The sequence below is a fragment of the Neovison vison genome, chromosome 1, assembly GCF_020171115.1.
Source record: "Neovison vison isolate M4711 chromosome 1, ASM_NN_V1, whole genome shotgun sequence".
NCBI lineage: Eukaryota > Metazoa > Chordata > Mammalia > Carnivora > Mustelidae > Neogale > Neogale vison.
The window spans coordinates 40,268,417-40,286,683 of record NC_058091.1 but is presented as its reverse complement, the minus strand read 5'-3'; the positions used below and the strand labels follow the sequence as shown (position 1 = coordinate 40,286,683).

The window sequence follows — 18,267 nt, the reverse complement described above, 5'->3', positions numbered from 1 at the left end:
TCCCTTGCTGCTTTTAAGTTTCCCTTTTTTAAAAAAATTTTTTAAAGATTTTATTTATTTATTTGACAGAGATCACAAGTAGGTAGAGAAGCAGGCAGAGAGAGAGGGGGAAGCAGGCTCCCTGCTGAGCAGAGAACCCGATGCAGGGCTTGACCGTGGGATCATGACCTGAGCTGAAGGCAGAGGCCTTAACCCACTGAGCTACCCAAGATTCCCTCTTTATCATTATTTTTAGCCATTTTAATTACTATGTATCTTGGTGTGGACCTCCTTGAATTCATCTCATTAGGGAATATCTGTATTTTCTGGACCTGGATGTCTATTTCCTTCCTCAGATTAGGAAAGTTTTCTGCTCTTATTTCTTTCAAATAAGTTTTCTGTTCCCTTCTCTCTGTCTTCTCCTTCTGGACTCCCTATAATGTGAATGTTATTATATTTGATGATGTCACAGAATTCCCTTAGCCTTTTTTCACTTTTTATCATTCCTTTTTCTTTTTGCTGTTCGGCATGGTTGTTTTCCATTACCCTTCTTCCAGATTGTTGATTTGTTCTTCTGTATTCTCTAATCTGTTGTTAATTCCCTCTAGAGTAATTTCTCACTTCAATAACTGAATTCTTCAGCTCTGATTATTTTTTATGTTTTCTATCTCTGTGTTGAAGTTCTGAGTTCATCTACTCTTTTCTCAATCCAGAGACTATCTTTACAAAATTATTTTGAATTCCTTATGAGGAATATCATTTATCTCTGTTTCATTTGCTCTTGTACTGTGACTTTGTCTTGTTCTTACATTTGGAACATATTCCTTTGTCTCCTCATTTTGTCTAACTCTCTGCATTTGCTTCTGTGTATTAGATAGGTCAGCTACTCTCCTTGTCTAAAAGAGGTCCTACAGGTTGCCCTGTAGCATAATCCCTCCTGGTCATCAGAACCAGGTGTTCTAAAAGTGGTCCCTCTGTGGACTGACTATTCCCTCCTGTTGAAACTGAGCCTCTTTTAGACCAGCTGGCTGCAATGACTTGCTTTGCCCACTATGGGTACACTGGATAGGGTTTTCTCCTCGACTTTTAAGAGGATTGGCTCTGGCTGCTGTGGGCTCACTGGTGGACAGAGCTGGCACTCAGCCTGTCTGCAATTAGCCTCTCTGCCACAGCCGCAGGCACACTGAAGGGCAGGGCCTTCTTCCTGTGCAGCCAGCTAAGAGGCCTGGCTGCAAGAACAATGGGCATGCTGGTGTGTGGGGTTACCTCTCTCCTTCTCAAGGCAGCAGTCACTTTGGAAAGACACTAGTCTTTCCAGCTGGGGCTGCCTACCAGGTATGATGAAGCAGTAGCCACTTTGGAGGGATGCCTGCTGAAGCAGATAGGCTGGGTAGGGCAGGTCTGCTGGAGAATGTCAGGGTGGAGCTCACAAGGGAGATGGACAGTGTTAGAACTGGATGGCTCCTACAAGAGTATCTGGTTATCTAGGCTGAAGAAGGGCTAGAAAAATGGTGCCCGTTAGCACTTTTATTTCCTGTGCCAGACACTTTCCCAGGTACTGGGAATGCCACAATAACCTCTGAGCTTATGTCATAGTGAGGGAAAGGACAATAAACAAGCAAGCAACACATATAGGATATCAGGAGGTGATGAAATCTTTGGAGAAAAGGAAAGAAAGGGAAGGGGTGGGACACCTGAGAAGGAAGGCAGTCCCTGCGCTCCACAGGGTGCTGGGAAGGCCTCCCTTAAGGGTTGGGAGAGAGCCTGAGACTGCAGTGGAAGAGCTAGTCCTTACTGTGGGTCCCACGGATTCTCCCACCAGTTCCCGCAGGCATACCAGGCTGTACAAGCGTATTAACAGCCAGAAGGCTATTCAAAGATTCCAGTCCTCTTTCACACTCTGGGTTCTGGACCTCTTCCTCCCCTTAAATCTCTCAGCTACCCCACCCTATCCAGACACATTTCTGACACCATCAGGATTCTCAAACCTATGGCTGGGTGGTAGAGCCATCTCAACCTCTCATCTTCCTTTGCCCAGCTCCCTGAGCCCAGCCTATCTCTGGTTTGGCTTCTGAAGCTGGGGCCTCAAAATCCAGCCTCCTTCCCAGGATGCTTTCTCAGTAGTAGGTAGGAAGCCAGTTCAGGAGCCTCCCTTGGTGATTTCCTTCCCACCTGAATGTCTCCTTCTAGAAACAGGCTGTTGGCAAGGAAGGCAACAGCAGCACCTGAGACCACTGTAGGGGTCTCTGCAAGTAAGAGACCAGGGTCAGAGAGGAACGTCGTATAGGTGCTTCTGTGCACACGTGGGTGGACCCGTAAATATGTAACTATGCAAGCATGAATGTGTGCATGCCTAGGTCTGTACAAGAACAGTGCGAGAAAGAGGTATGGGCATCAGGCAGGAGCAAATGGAATCTAAGAGAACAAGTGAGAAGAGGTGAGTGCTCACAGAGAGAAAGAAATACAAATATCTGCCAAAAGAGGAAAATAAATGACACCCAAAAGGAAACACCACAGGATATCAAGACAAAAGTGTAAAAGTGTGACAGGGAGGTATTGGTATTAAAATCCCCAAATGCTGAGAAGATGGCACAAGACAATCAATCAATCAATAAATCTGCTAAAATGAAGTATGAAAGAGGCAAGACTGACACAAAATTTGAGCTAATAAGATTCTTCCTGTGTGCTTCTTCTTACACATTTATTTCCCGGACCAAGGCTAACAAAGCACAAATAACTAGGAAACAAATGACAGAATGTTTCTAAAGATCATGTTTAGAAAGAAAAAACTAAAAATTCTAGAAATTCAGCTGCCTGCATTACAAAATGTAAAAAGGAAAGGCTCTTGGGTCAGACCGCTGTGGTATAGAGCTGAGATAACGAACATGAATGGTCTGGCCAAAGGACAGGCGAAACAAACCAAAACTAAACAGGAAAACAAGAATGCTCACATATACAGATGCAATCAACAGGCTACCCTGTTTGAACACACCCGGGACCTCCCTGTGATGTTCAGGGTCTCCCAGGCAACCTCCTGACCATGGAAAGGAGGCAAGGCCCTTCCTCTTGTGATAAGTGCTCCTTCTCCACTCTGCTATTTCCTCTGACTCGCATTTTCTGTTAACCCTCCTCTTGGAATCCTTGACAATGACTCACACGGCAATAGGGCTAGTCAGCAATACCACAGCCCTCCATAGTACATGCTGTGTAGGAGGCAAGCACCTCCGTGGACTGTAGTGGGTACCGTTTTTTTCCCTCTCTCTGTTCAGGGAGGATCTGCTTTTCAGCCACATTTCCCTCAAAACACAGCCCTGACAGAAGATGCTTACTACACAGATTTCTAAACGATGAAATGATCTGACTTTGGCTACTTGGTCATAATGAAACTAAAAACATAAGATGAGAAAACAATACTGTGATCATCACACCTACAAAAAACAACTTTATACTTGGGTGAAATCATGAGATCAGAAAAAAAAAGTTCAAACTAATATTTTCCAACCTTTCACTAACAGCTAGGACTAAAACCACATGTTGTGAAGGTCTTGCACTGTGTTATTATTAGAAGTCACAATTCTATTGATACTGATGAGTCATTTGTATCGGCGGAAACCAAGAACTTCCATCAACATCATGTTACACACAGTCACTGTGGCTTGGCTTTTTCTTTATTACTGGTCAAAGCTGCTTCAGAATGCTTACTGAAGCTTAAAAAAAAAAAGAAAGAAAGAAAGAAAGGAAGAAAGAAAGAAAAAGAAGAACTCCTCAAGGATTTGCAAAGCTTCCCTTCCCCAGCTGATCTCAAGTCATTCATCCTTCTCAAGATAGGTTGAGATGATTTGATCAACTCATATCTATAAAAGGAAGTTTATTTAGAAACCTCAGAAAAGTAACATTTCACACTTTCCGATGAAAATAAGCAGAACTGAACTCCAAAAACAAACAGCGAAACCATCTTTGAAAACACATGCCAGATTTAAAATGACCTGAGGTCAGGTTGTTGTTTTTTTGTTTTGTTTTGTTTTTTATAACCTTAATAACATGCAACAGATATAAACAAACTCTGTCATCACTTAAGGGCTTGAAGCACACAAAACCATGTCAGGTGAGCCACTGAGTACCCACTCCCCTACTTCCCCACTCAAAGCACATGCCCCTCCCAAAGGGAGAAGTAGGTCAAGTTTCAGTTACACCAAGAAAACCTATGTTAAAGGTTTATGAAAGTTTCTTCCAGTGCTAAGGAAGAAATAACAGCATATACCTTTCCCTTAATATCATCCCCTTACCCTTTTGCCCTTAAAGAGCCCCCAGAAAAGGTAAATGAAGTAAACAATCTATTTTCCTGAGGGATTCCCAGAAATGCCATGATTCTTACGCAGTCTCTGTAAAGGTAGAAATATGCCCAACATTCTACCCTGCAACCAGAAGGCTCCGATTGGCTGCTGGAAGAAGGGAACCCAGCTCAGCAGTGACTGCAGATCTGAAAATAGCCCGCCAGCCGCTCAACGGCCCCGGGCGCTCTCCAAGGGCAGCATGGCCCTGTGGGCAGTTTACAGTGCTGCGGGCTGAGTGCCGCAACAGCTGCATGAGTCAGCAAGCACTTCTGGTAGGAAACTGCTGACATGCTAAACTACTCTTGCATGCATAAGGTACACACACCTACCCAGCAAAAAATCAAAACAAGGTACATGCAAATTAGCAAACAGGAACCTCTCGACCCTTGCAGTTCTATTTTCCAAGGTTAGATCAAAAATACAAATAATCTATATGCCACTGCTCAAAAAGCAGCAACGGCTCCCAATAATTCATCGTGGTAATAAACACAGCTCACTCTCCGTGTTGTGATGTGTAGAAGAGCTGCATTCAAATCTTACAAGCCAGTTAATTTTAACTGGTTTTAATTTTAACTGGATTTAACTGCTTTTCCTCCCTTCTGAAAAATCAAAATAGTTGCCCTATCAACCACAAAAACTGGTAACAGACCAACACAGTTCCTGTTTTTCAGAGGGGACTTACTTTCAAACCCACAATATCAAGATGCTTAACATAAGTGGAAATTTAAAATTCACTGTTTGATGTGGGAGACTTAAACCTGTACACTAATTCAGATCCCACAAACGTTATAGAGTGATTACCTCTCACGTTCGTCCTACATGTCTTTCATCTCTGGTCTCTCATTCAATACAGGACCCAAATATCTACAGGAAAACTGGTTGTCTGGAACTCAGAACGCATTTTCCCATAGAAACAATGTCATGCTAGTGAGACAGTGTCTCAGGACAGTCCACGAAACTGTTCTCGAAGATAAAATATGAGTGAGAGGTTAAATTTGCAATTTAAAAAGAGAAAATAATATTATAACAATAGTTCCAAAACCGATTAAAAATGAAAAAAAAAAAAAAGCCTCCTGAGTGACTGTGTTTGAGGAAGCTTCTAATCAGAGGAAGATAAAGGGACAGCCTTCTAAATAAGACTTACAGACTTGGTCTTTAGTTTCACTCTGGTTCTTTTAACATGGTTTAAATGATTAATTGCACTTTAAAATGCAAGGCGTTCTCTTACTTTGGAATAATGTATCATTAAAAAAGTCTTTATATTTATCAGTTGTGAGCACTGATTTTTTTTTTTTCAAAAAAAAAAAGAAGAAGATGACCAAGAGTTGGAAGAGAAAAATAGAAGGAAGAATGTTTACAAAAGGGGAATACTAGTGATTGAGGAACAAAAGGAAATGGAGTGTGGGGGAAAAGAAGGCATGGAGATATAACTAAACGAGGAAGCCAGAGGAAAGGTAAGAATTAGAGAAAGGTCCCCCACTAGACAGTGAACTCCCAGAGAGGAGTCTTTCCACCCAGAGGCCCAGACCAATACCGCAAAGGAAGGAGTCCAATAGGACAGTTCCACAGATTGGCACTAGATGGCGCCATCAACTCAACATAGCATGGTTGCTGGAGGCGCTTGCCTTGGGGGAGGGGTGCTACGAGATGCAGTTGAGACTCCACAACTGGGTATTTAGCAGGTAACATGTCTATCTAAAATACGCATGGTTTCATTAGTCAGTCAACTTCTCCAAACATCCAGAGGTCATCACCATGCTAATAGCATAGAGCATGCCGATTTTTAAATCTATCAACTTGAGTTTTAGTAATAAAATAGGATAGGGAAGCCGTTGAACGGGGTCCATTGCTTTTTTTCCTGCTAAAATTGAATACTTAAGGATAATAGAGTATTTTGGGTTCACTGCTACTGAAATGACAAAAATTCCTAATTATAAACCAAGTGGCTTTTTCCTGAAGCTCTGTTTAAATGTCAAATAACACACCATCTTGTTACACAGGTTTGTGTGATTAGATCCAGTGTTTGGCAGGAGGAAGGGGGTGTTCACTGACAAATGTATTATAACATTAAAAATCATTGGTTGTATTTTTAATATTACAGTGGTTTTTATCTTCTGCTTATCTATATCCTCTGTCCAGGGTTGGATTTATGAACAGCCCTCTCTTTGCTCAGAAATGTCCTCCCATTACCAGTTTACAAGTGTGTGAAATCTTAACATTTCCATCTATAGAATTTAACTCTTTGGCTTTTTCTCCTGTTAGTATGCTGATGCTTCGCAAAGAAGTGAGTACTAGAACGGTACTGTTATTTATAACCTAGTAAAATTGGTTTCATAAAATCCCTTTCTGAGACTGGTTTTGAAAGGGAGTGAGGGGACTAATTAAGGGCCCTCTTGACTGAAAGGCACCACAGAGAGTAGAAGGATGGAAAAGAAGACAGTGGAGAATTCATACAAACCTTGACTAGCTTTACAACTACAGAAAGGATCATCATCCCTGACACTGATCTTCCCAAGGAGGCAGATGAAAAGTAGGGGTTAACTCTAAGTATGCCTGCATTTTCCTCTTGCTGAATGGGTAATAATATCTTTATAGTTAATTTCATTTTTTTTTTCACAGTTTGACTCTTTGGGGCTCATTCATTTGCATAATATGGAATCTTGAACCCATATAGATATTCTACAAATCAATGCAAGTAATTCTCATACGAAATCAGCAGCTTTAATTTAAGCTCATCATTGTTTGCATAGAAATCTTTATGCACTCATCTGCTTGATTTTTTTAATCACTTAAAACCTCCAACAGTGACACACTAAGCATCTCCTCATTTAGCCATCTCCAAAACTTGAACTAAATACTGAAAAATAAGCACAATACATTCATACGCTAGATCATTTTCCAAATTGAGCTTCAAATATATGCTTCCTGTTCTAGCAGCTCCCAAGAATAATGCCTCTTTAAAAAAAAAAAAAAAGATCTTATTTATTTATTTGACAGAGATCACAAGTAGGCTGAGAGACAGGCAGAGAGAGAGAAGGAAGCAGGGTCCCCGCTGAGCAGAGAGCCTGATGCGGGGCTCGATCCCAGGATCATGACCTGAGCTGAAAGCAGAGGCTTTAACCCAATGAGCCACCCAGGCGCCCCAAGAGTAATGCTTCTTGACTAAGGAAGACAACGTGGATGTCCGTCCCAGGGCAGAGCTGAGTCAGCATTCTCAACAGTGACCCTACAGACCTGAGGTAATCAGGGTCACTGCCAAACCAACTGCCAGGCTGAATCCTTTAAAACCATTCAAATCCCCAGTTGAGAGTTGCAACATGCTAATCTGGAAAGATAATCTCTTCCTGAAATTGACTAGAATGAGAGCAAAGGTTACCTGCTTTTATCTGTTACTAGTTCTAATATTTCTAATTAGGAGCTCTAATGGGATTGGTTCTGGGTGAAATTCTTCCACCTCAGTAGAATAATCTACCTAGTATAAGTCTTTTACCTTTCCTATCTCATCAAAAGAAAAGAAAAGTTAAAAACAAAGTCTTCACTTAACAAAAGGCAGAGGCTTGAACTACAAGAAAATCCTGGGAAAAGAGTCATGGGATTCATGTTCTTTGTCTAGTTCTTCTTTGGTCCTTATGTCACCACTTCTGTTCTCTGATCCCCAAATGGACAATTAGACCTGAGGAATGAAATTATTAGAAAGTGAATCATATGAAAGACAAAAAGCATATTCATTCAAGTTCACTGACACATTATTTTTCAATTTTATCTTTCAGATAGATGTCAACAAAGTAATCCAATATTGCAGAGTGAGTTGGCCTATATTTCCACTTCTGAAAACTTGCAAGGGAGCAAAAAGGAAAAAGCAGGGGGAGAGGGGCAGGGGGACAGAATAGCATGGTGGTTAAGAGAACAGGCCCTAGCATCAGACACCTACTTTCCAATCCCAGCTCTACCCCTCATTAGCTGGGTGGCATCTGTGTCTCAGCTTCTAATGATCACACCTAGCTCTGGGTTTGTTATAAGGATTAAATGAGTTAATATGAATAACACACATAGGAAGCTCCCAACATAGGTTAGTTAACATCAAAGGAAAAGAGTGTTAGCATACAATACAGTAGTCTGTTTTAAATGGATACTGTGGGGGCATCTGGGTGGCTCAGTAGTCACCAACACTTTGTTTTGGTTCAGGTCCTGATCTCAGGCCCCAAGTTGGGCTCTGGGCTTGCCTGGAATCTGCCTGTGTATTCTCTCTCTCCCTCTGCCTCTGCCCCTCCCCCTACTCATTCTCTTTCTCTCGAAAATAAATAAATCAATCTTTTTTAAAAAATGCCTTAAAATAAATTGATAGATACTGTCAAAACTCCTGAATTATACTAAGAATAGTCTAAATAATCCTTCTTGGTCTTCAGAGGCTGGAAACCTTCCTGCTCTGAGCTGAGCAGGGGTTTCAAACAGAAGCTGGGCTCACATTTTCACTAAAGATCCTTGCCTACATCATACACATACCTACCAACTCGGAGGAATGTCTGTGTAACTTCCAACCATTTAAATGTCAAAATGACCCTAAATAGGTTCAGAATAAAAATGCTACTGTGAATTTCTTTCCAAGGAGGAGAATGAACTGTCATCTTGGCAATTAACAATTCTGTTTTTTATCAGGTTGTAAAGATATAGGTAAATAAATCTATTCTGGACTCTGTATATAGGAACCATTATTGCCAAAATGGACCCAAGGGCTATACCATGGTTTATACAATACTCCAAAGGACCAAAGATAGTAGTGAATTAATAGGATTAGGAAGCTATGAGGCAATGGCAAGCCCTAAATTTCAGATGGGCCCTGATGGTACCTCACTCCATAATTTCTCCGGGAGGGCTACCCCAACTTCCCAACCTGGTGAAATCCCACCATTGTGCCCTCTGTTGCATGGAATACCTTTCCTTCACAGAACATGTAGAGGTGATCTCTCACCACCTAATTAATGTTATTTTTCTTACCTTTTTTTTTTCTTAAGATTTATTTGAGAGAGAGAGAGAGAATGCGTGTGCATACAGAAGCGGGGGGGGGGGCAAAAGGAGAGGGAGAGAATCTCAAGCAAGATCTGTCTTCCCTTTGAGACCTCAGCTGAAATCAAGAGTTGGATGCTTAACTGTCTGAGCCACCCAGGCGCCCTGTCATCTCTCCTATTTGATGTCGTTCTTCACAGGGCAGGGGCCAGGGCTGTCTTTGCTCCTGAGCACTGTGCTCACCTAACACAATGCCTGCCACATAAGAGATGCTCAGTATACGTTTATTCATGGAATGAATGAGGCATCTATCTCTAAAGAATGGCACCGAACGCTTGTCCCATTTTGTGACACTCATGTGGTTTTGTTGCCTAAGAAAATACAGAATGAGAAGAAAATAAAAACTGTCAGTAATGTGTGGATCCCGGGACACTGCGCAAACTTGCTGAGCACGCACCTTCCCCTTGTTTTCACACTTACAGAATGGGAATAACCACTCTGGGCTCTCTCAACTTTAAACTCCACAGTGAAAGTCTAAGCCTTCTGAGTGAGACTCGTGGAGAGTCCCGAGGAAACTCTGGAAGCATCTGCAGAAATTGACGGGGGAGAGAGAAGAGAAGGGTATGCAAGACGAGAATTGACGGAGGCCCTGAAAACTCAAAAAGATTTCTTCTGAAACGAACCTGGAGTTTGTGACACGCTAGCTGTAGGCTCAGGAACAAATGAAAACAGTTACGAGAAGCCTGGGAGCCCTGGACAGTGGAGATTTAAATGGTTGGGGAAGGAGAAGATGAAAGCTGACACAAAGACAGGAGGGAGCTCAGCGACCAAGCACCAGCTCTCAGGGGTATCCGCAGTGTGTCCTACAGCCTGCAGGAGACACACAAAAAGGTCAGGGAGGAAAATGACACATCTCAGAACCAAAGGACAATTTATTATCAGGCTAAGGAACAAAAGAGAAGTTAACCAGGGGAATATGCTGGAGAAATGATGATTACGAAGTCACTGGGGAAGACTGAGAGACATTTTGGCTGTAATTCCAATGACTAGAATAAAGGAGTACGTGAAGTGCTTTCAGATTGGGCAGATTTATTATTTTGGAAAAAAATAGCTCAAGGAAAAACAAAGGCAAAATTCCTGCCTGATTTGTGAAGAAGCGCCACTAGTAAGACAAGGTTCAATTTCCATATTCGTTAGAAAAGAAATGGTCCTTGAAAAGGACAGAGAAGAGATTCTGAGGATACTTCCAGCCTTAGGGAAGCTGAGCAGCAGCTGATGGTAAGATCAGGTTTCAGTTTTAGGTAGACTGACATCTGAAATGAACAAGAAAGGAAAAAAAAAAGGGAGAAAAGTAAAAGAAAAGATGTTGAATTAGCAAAGACAACTACTTTCCTATGAAATATCCTAGGCAGCACCCGCCCCCCCCACCGAAAAAGAAAGAATATTGTGGGCAGTCTATCTGAATTTATAAAATGTTTAGTTCACAACAGGTTTCAGTTTGGACTCAAACAATTTGTAAATATTTCCACAAAATTTAAAGATGGGCCAGGACTAGGTCATACACTGTCACTGATAAAACAAGAGTGATTTTCTGTTGTTCCCAAGGATGTGTTGCTGCTTTGCGTACATGGCTCCAGAGGAGCAAGAAGTTCATCTTCTTTTCCCCCAAAATGCAAATTGTTACAACCAGCCCTGGCTTCAGATCCTCAAGTGCCTCTGGTAGGGTCCTATGTCACTGGAGCTTCCCTACCATCCAGGAAAGAAAAAGGAGGAACCGGGAGGCAGATACAGTGCTGGCTGTATAAACACAGGTTTTAACAAAGATGTTGCATCTAATATTGTTCTCTGTTGCTGGTACGGGAGAGTAGGAGCCATATCCTCTGTTTACTACGGTCCCCACCTCACACCTAGTCACTGACTCGGGGCTGGACTGTGTATACAGGATGGGGAATAACCTTTAGGCAGTCAAGAAAACACACACTACATTCAGATGAAATTTTTTGCCACATAAAGTGAGAAAATTCCTCTTCTGTAGAATGGGCGTGATGCCTACTTCACAGGGTTGCTTTGAGGAGTCAATGAGATATGAACAGGTCAAGTAGTCAATGTGGTTTCTGGCACATCAGGAGCATTCGATAAATCACAGCTATTATTTTAGTGGGTGTTTCAAATGTCAAATTCTCATGTATGTAGCAAACAGGTTATTCAAAAGCGATGGATTATTTACCTGCAGAGGATTACATGGTGCCCATGGTATTTAGTCTTTGGCCTTTAAGGTTGCATCTCTCTCAAAAGGAAAGTTACCAATCTCTGCGTGGGACTCAGTGTGGATTTCAAGTTTTGTTTTTCTTACATCTTGCAACTTTTTGGATAGCTATAACCATTTATTTGGTGGAGACTCATAAATCATCTCCTGTGGGCCAGGCTCTTAGGAAACAGCCAGATACAGAAATATCAAACAATAAGATGCTTAAGTCGGTTCAGCTTAAGGCAGCCAGGTGGAAGACAGGCTGCCTGCCGGCCAGCTCTAGCAATTGCATATATTCTCATCCAACATTTCAAAAATTTTGAGCTAATCTTTAAAAATTAGGGATTCCACGTAGAAGTCTATCAGATAAACAACTTCTCTTGGGTCCATCAGATGGCATGGTAACACAAAGCCTGTACTCCCTCCCATTCCTACCTGGCAACAGTCGACGACAAGAAGCTGAGACAAAATAGTGGTTGCCTGCCCCTCTGTGCTGTGCCCCCATCCTCACCAGAAGAGTGCAAGATGAAAATGAAGGACTCTGAATTCAAGAATTATTAAGGATTTCAAGAAGATTAACAACAGAAGATTCAACCAAGTGTGAGACCCGTCTGAGCAGGGGAGGAGGGTACAACAGAACAAACACAGGTCCACACAGCCAGGGTGTAGACACCACACCCCCTTAGCAAAACAGGAAGGGTCTTTATTTCTCTGAGTGTTCCATCATTCATTCAGCAAAGAAGCCAGTATTTACAACCAGCCAGATACCCCAATCCCCTGAAATCAGAGGTACAAAAGGTAGGAGAGTGAAAGCGCCACACAGCTGAGCTACAGAGCTTCCAGGATCTCTCTCCTCCCTTGTTAAGGTTGGATCCATACCAGAGACACTAAGCACGAGTTAATCCAAGTAAAATTAAACTGCTCCCAACAATATAGATTGGCCTGAGCCCTTTTGTTGGCATCACAGGAGCCCCCGATCATACATTCTGCAGAACAGCTCACAAGCGCTAATGAATAAGTCCCGACAGCGTGCAGACAGAGGGCCCAGAAGTGAAGGGCTGGCCTAGGAGAGATTTGAACATGAACCTGACCATCTGGCTCTCTGCGACTCACTTTGATCACAAAATGAATTGCAACAAATTGAAGAGCACATGGCTAGAGTTAATTGTCTCATCTGTAATCTGAACCTACTTTTAAGCAGTTATTATTACCCTCTATCAGGTGGAAACGTTTCCTACCATCACAGCAAAGTGCATTTCCTGATGAACTGTAATGGATCATTAAATCCCATATCTGAATAACAATACTTTGCACTTATGCAGTGCCTTTCATCCAGGGATTTCAAGGCAGTTTGCAAATAATTAAGCCCCTCGAACAGCAGCCAGAGGTTGAGCCACTGGAAGGGACTTGCCTGAAGACACAGAGTCAAAGGCATGATTCAATAGAAAGAGAATAAATGGTTTCCTCCCAGGCATTAGTGATACTGAAAAGGGAATTGGGGTGGGCAGAGGAGAGGGTTGTTCTGATTCCCTCCCTGCCTTTCTGCTTTACCCCTGCTTCTCTGTGGCAGATCCTCACATGCCTCCTACAAGGAACAGAAAAGTAACTAACAAAGGTACTCATAATTTAGCTGAGAGTTCATACATACACATGTATGAAGAGAATGTTTTTCCATGTAACCCTGGCATAAACAATAGGAACTGACATTTCCATCCACCTGCAGAATTGACAGATACCAGAGGAATTAACTCAACACACTTAAGATTACCAAATGTCAAAGCTAAAGCCTTCCAAAATCCAAAATGAAAATATTGCTCTGCATATATAAAGTGTGTTCTAACAAAAGTACTTCATCCCATGGTCCTGTGTTCCATTTTGGGGAACTCCCTCCCCTTTGAATGACATTCCAAGTTTCAGGAAAAGCAAAATAGGGCAGAATTGGGCAATCAATGTGTTCTCCAAACCAGAACACTGGAAAGGAGAAACACTTCAGCCACCACAAGTTTTGTGGTGAAATTATAAACTCCTGAAAAACTGAATTTATAATGGAAATGCTGACAGACCTTTCACTGGAGCAGTTTGAGTGCAACACTGTAATTTAGCAATCTCTCTTACAGACTAAAGACTAATTCTAACAAGATGTCATTTTGACTCACGTTTATTACTACCTGCAAGAATGAAAAATGCCATTTACTCGGGAGCTGCCAGAGAACCAGGGTGGGGCAATCTCACATTTTAAGCAAGACGCCCGCTGCCTTACCAAAATAGCCCTCTCCGCCGAAAGAGTGGCAGCCTTTCACGCTCAGCTTCTTTCATGTCAGCCAGAGTTTCGCGGCTCGACATGCCTTTCCTACATGTTACATTTTAATGATCTGAGAAAACCGTTATCAGAGTTAACATCTCTAATTTTACTCTAAACAGACAAAAGCAAAATATCTCATTAGGCATCATCTCCGCCAAGGCTCCCACTAGGCAGAAAAGGATTTTTATCTAAAGTAATTACCCTTTTTAGTTAAATACGCTCAACAGATGAAATTTACACACGGCGTGCGACTGCAGCACTAGACAGTGAAGGTGAAAACCTTGGAACGCCGCGACTCGCTACCCGCGGGCCCGCCGGGAGTCTGCGGCTCAGCAGGGGTGGGGCGCCCTCGTCCCTCCCCTTTCTTGGGGGCCACCAGTCGCAGCGACCGCGATGACCCGGCGCGAGAGCTGCGAGGCGCGCCTTCTCCGGCCACAGACAAAACCATCCGGACAGCGCCTACACCGGAACTTCCCCCAAGTTGTCAAACTCGCCCACACGCGAGAAGGTGCTGGGGATACCCAGCACGTCCACAACCCCCGACGCCAAGGGTACGCGGCCCCTTTCACATGCATACACTCGGCCCTGCCCGCTTCCTCCCACGGTTCGAGTTCCTGCAAATCCTCCGCCAGACCGAGGTGGACGAGATGCTCACTCGAGTCCCCTCTCGCGGGCAGCTGGGGTAGTCCATGAGCGCCGCCCGCCGCCCTCTCCAAAGGCATTGGGCAACTGAGCACCCACCCGTGAGAGGAGTATGGAGCGATCACAGGGAGCCTTGGCGTGGGGAGGTGGAGATGCGTCTCCGGGATAAACTCCTCTCCTAGGTGGAGCTTGGAGACTGAAGTGTGGGGGGGAAGAAGAGGATGTGTGTGTTGCACTTTGATTTCATGGAGAATCTTGGGGGGTGGAGGTGCAAGGTTTCCCAGTCTGAAGGCACGAGCGCCGCGCTTCGAGTTCCCGGGGACGCATTCCGATAACGCGGTCATTCGCCAGTAGGAATGCCATCCCGCGGTTAACGCTGCGAGGCCCCCAGCTTGCCTCTTCTCGGGACCCTAAACTTGGGCTTTGATGACGCTCCAGTCGCGGAGGTCCTAGCTACCTAGCCGCGACTGACAGCTGAGCGCGAAGGCGCGGCGGCCGCAGTCCCTGCGGAGCGGCCCCAGGCGCGGACGCAGCGGGCAAGGAGGAGGCCGCCGGGCCTGGTGCTAGGATCGCTGGCTGGGGGCCGGGGAACAGGGCCGTGGGTCTGACAGCTGCTCCGGCTCGCGCGGACGCGCGCCTCCCTCCAGCCCGCCCTCCCCACGCCTGACTTATTACCCTCTGCTCCTCCTCCCCCTGCTGTTCCAAAACACCCGTCGACGCGAGCAAAATACAATGCCGCCTCGCCTGCCGTAAACAGCCTGGCGAGAGAGCGCACATTCGTCGCGGCGCGTCCGCCGGCTTGGCTCCCACCCCCTTCCCGTTCCTAGAAAATGCCATAAAAGCGGGCCGGGCGCTCGACGGAAGGCTGCGCGCCTGGCCGCCGCGGCTCCCTCCCCGCGCCGCTTTCCCCACGCCTCCCCGCCTGCCCGGCGCACCCGCGCCCTCCGCAAACTTGCCCCGCCGCCCCGCCCCGCGCCAGGGCCCGGGACCCGGGGCCAGAGACTCACCTCGCCAGAGAACTTTGCGTCCTTTTCCGCCTCCTCTTCCCAACGTCTTCCCAGCCTGCAGCCCCCTCCAGGGAGCCGGCGCGGTGGGCGGTTCGGGGGTCACCAAAAGCTCGCCCAGAGGACGCGCATCACATGGCAGCTCGTTCCCAGCCCCCCGAGTGTGCCGGGTAGGGGGAGGGGAAGGGTCGAAGGGAGGCCGGAGGGAAAGCGAGAGCCGGGCGGCAGCGGGAGTAGGCAAGCGGGGTGGCGAGGGAGGCGGCGGGCGCTCACGTTAGCGCTGCTGCGACCGCAGCCCGGGTGTGCACGGTCGCTGCTGCTGCTGATGAGGCGGCGGCGGCTCGGCGCTGTTTGCTCCGCGCCGCACGGCTCGCGCTCTCCCCGGAACGCCCACACTCTCAATCGCTACATTGTTGACATTCGGCGCTGACGTCACCCGCTCCCCATTCACAATAACTTTACGGGAGCCGGGCAGCGCACCTCCCCGGCCGCTGGGGCGCCGTACGCCTGGCGACTAGCGTAAGCCGCTCCGCGAATGGCGCTCCGGGGGCTGGGGTGGGGGGCGAGGGGCGGGGGCGGGCGCGCGCGCTCGGCTGGCTCGCGGGAGGGGGCGCGCCTCAGCCGCCGCTGCACTCCCCGCTTTGTGCAGCCGCGCGGCGAGCAGAGCCCCTTGCTCCCGGCCCCGCTGACCGGCTGGCTGGGTCCGGCCTTGCCCCGGACTCGTGAGGGCCTTGAAAGGCAAGGGTTGAGGGCTTAAGGGGTGGCGGGAGTGGTGAGGGCTGGTGTGGCACGTGGGGAGGGGTGCAGAGCCCAGGGCCCTGTGTCGGGGAAGAGGAGCCAGACGTCGAGACCTGGGATTCCTGGGTTGTCTAGCGTTTCCCAGGAGGGGCGGGAAAAGATGCTCCACGAGCCCCTACAAAGCCAAGCGGGCCCCCTCATGAGTGGGGGTGGGGCGAGGAAGAGTAGCTTCCGACCCACCAGCTGTGTTGACGTTTGAATCCTTCACCCGGGAGCCTCGGCCCGTCCCACTGAGCAAGTCCGTGAGCCCCCACGACTTGTTTAAGCGGCGAGAGCAATTGCGAAGTGCAGACCAAGAGCCTCCCTCTCAGCTTCAGCCCCAGTTCCTCCTGTGTCCCAGCCTCTCCCCTGCCTCTGACTCTGGAGGCTGCCGGGGTGTTGCTGCTGCACTTTAAGGCCATCGTGTGGCTGCCCTGTCAGAAGAAGGCTTGATGGTGGTGAGGATTTTACAGAAAGTAATTAGGACTTAGACTGAACGAACATTTGCAATAAAGGAAGGTTGTGTTAGTGCAGAGCTGGTGCCTGCAACTTTATCCCTGCCAAGGCCAAGAAATTCTGCCACGTTTCCCTGAACACCTATAACTTAGCCCCCTTGTGTACCGGCAGTATTCCGAATTATTACATGTGGTGCTGATTTTTAATGAATATTATAAAACTTTGGCTGGCTCTACTGAGAGAAGGATCATAAATCCCCCCCTGTAAAATGGGCACTGGCATATGCTGAGGAAGCAGTGAAGCATTGCCCGGGGAGTCTTGCGATACCAGCCAAAATGTGACTCTGAACCACCTTCTTTTGAGGGCAGAGTTTTAAAAGGCCCCATTTTGACCGTCTGCGTGGAAAGCTAAGAGATGGATGAGAGGATGCTGAAGGGGCCAAGCAGATTTTTCTGACAGCATTGCAGGGCCTCTCAGGTAGGTCTAGAACCACATGGAGAGTTTCTCTCAGCTAGCTTTTATGGTTTTCAGATGAAGAGACGCCTCAGAGCTTGGAGCAGGTTTCAGTCTCCTGACTTTGGGTCCAGGACCCCTGTTGACAAAACACCACTCTTCTGAGGTCCCTATCTGGCGCCCTGGCCAGGACCAAGAAGACTGATCTACGGTCTGCCCTGGCAGGGCCAGTTCTTAGTCTTGTGGATGGCGATGTTTCTACATTCCTCATTCCTGTGAGTATGTGAGCACCAGAGCGATAACTTTGTGCATTTTGATAGCACCAGTTGATGTTTTTTCTAGGGCGAGGCTTGAGAAGATGCCTGTGAGGGCCATGCAAATTCATTTCTTTACAAGCCCGCCATGGCTGCCCAGCTGTGAGGAGTTGGGCACCTGGGTGTGGGATGCGGAGGGGGAAGGGGAGGGAGGCTACTGCCCGCTGATCTTGCCACCTTGCTTCTGGTCCCAGATGGGTCCAACAAAGGCTATTAGGTCATTTCAATTAGTTGACTTGCCAAAGATTCAGATTGGAGTTTGCTTCATTTCAAATTCTCATGTATGAGATGGGACAGCAATTAGAGATGAAAAAACCAAATGCAACTGTAATAGGCTGTATTACCCAGTCATTCAGGGTGGTTGGATTAGAACTAATTGACCTCTAAAATCACGTCCAGTCCTGCCATCATGTGGCCCTGTGGCAGTGACTAAGACACAATCTTACCTTTAAGGAGCTTGAAGCCTAGTAAGGAGTCAGTTAGTTCCTTTTCAATAGTTAGAAGTAGGTTACTTGATTTAAAGCCTATTAAACAAATTCAGAATTATATGAAATCATAATTAACAGTACTATCTCAGAGGTCAGGTTATGGATGGACTTAGCACCCTTATAGTGAGTACTTCCTGGCCACTCCCTGGGTTTATGGTGCCGCTCTGGACACTTCAGGCATTTACAGTGTGAAACAGATGCAGGTTCTTCCCTCTGTATATTCATGGTAGTAGCTTAAGTGGAGGTCAGTTTATTTCCCATGTCTG

The 18,267-nt window shown here is 46.1% G+C and overlaps 1 protein-coding gene and 1 long non-coding RNA gene across 2 annotated transcripts in view; one reads left to right on the top strand and one right to left on the bottom strand.

The window, feature by feature from the left end:
• BACH2 (BTB domain and CNC homolog 2) overlaps positions 1-15,722 on the bottom strand; it is a 363,936-nt gene extending 348,214 nt beyond the window's left edge. The window contains exon 1 of the mRNA XM_044245496.1: positions 15,517-15,722. The gene's annotated coding sequence lies outside the window, so the exon portion shown is untranslated. The remainder of the gene's footprint in view (positions 1-15,516) is intronic.
• Positions 15,723-17,302: 1,580 nt separating this feature from the next.
• Positions 17,303-18,267, top strand: part of LOC122904537 — a 73,969-nt gene continuing 73,004 nt past the window's right edge. The window contains exon 1 of the long non-coding RNA XR_006384222.1: positions 17,303-17,474. This is a non-coding gene — a long non-coding RNA (uncharacterized LOC122904537). The remainder of the gene's footprint in view (positions 17,475-18,267) is intronic.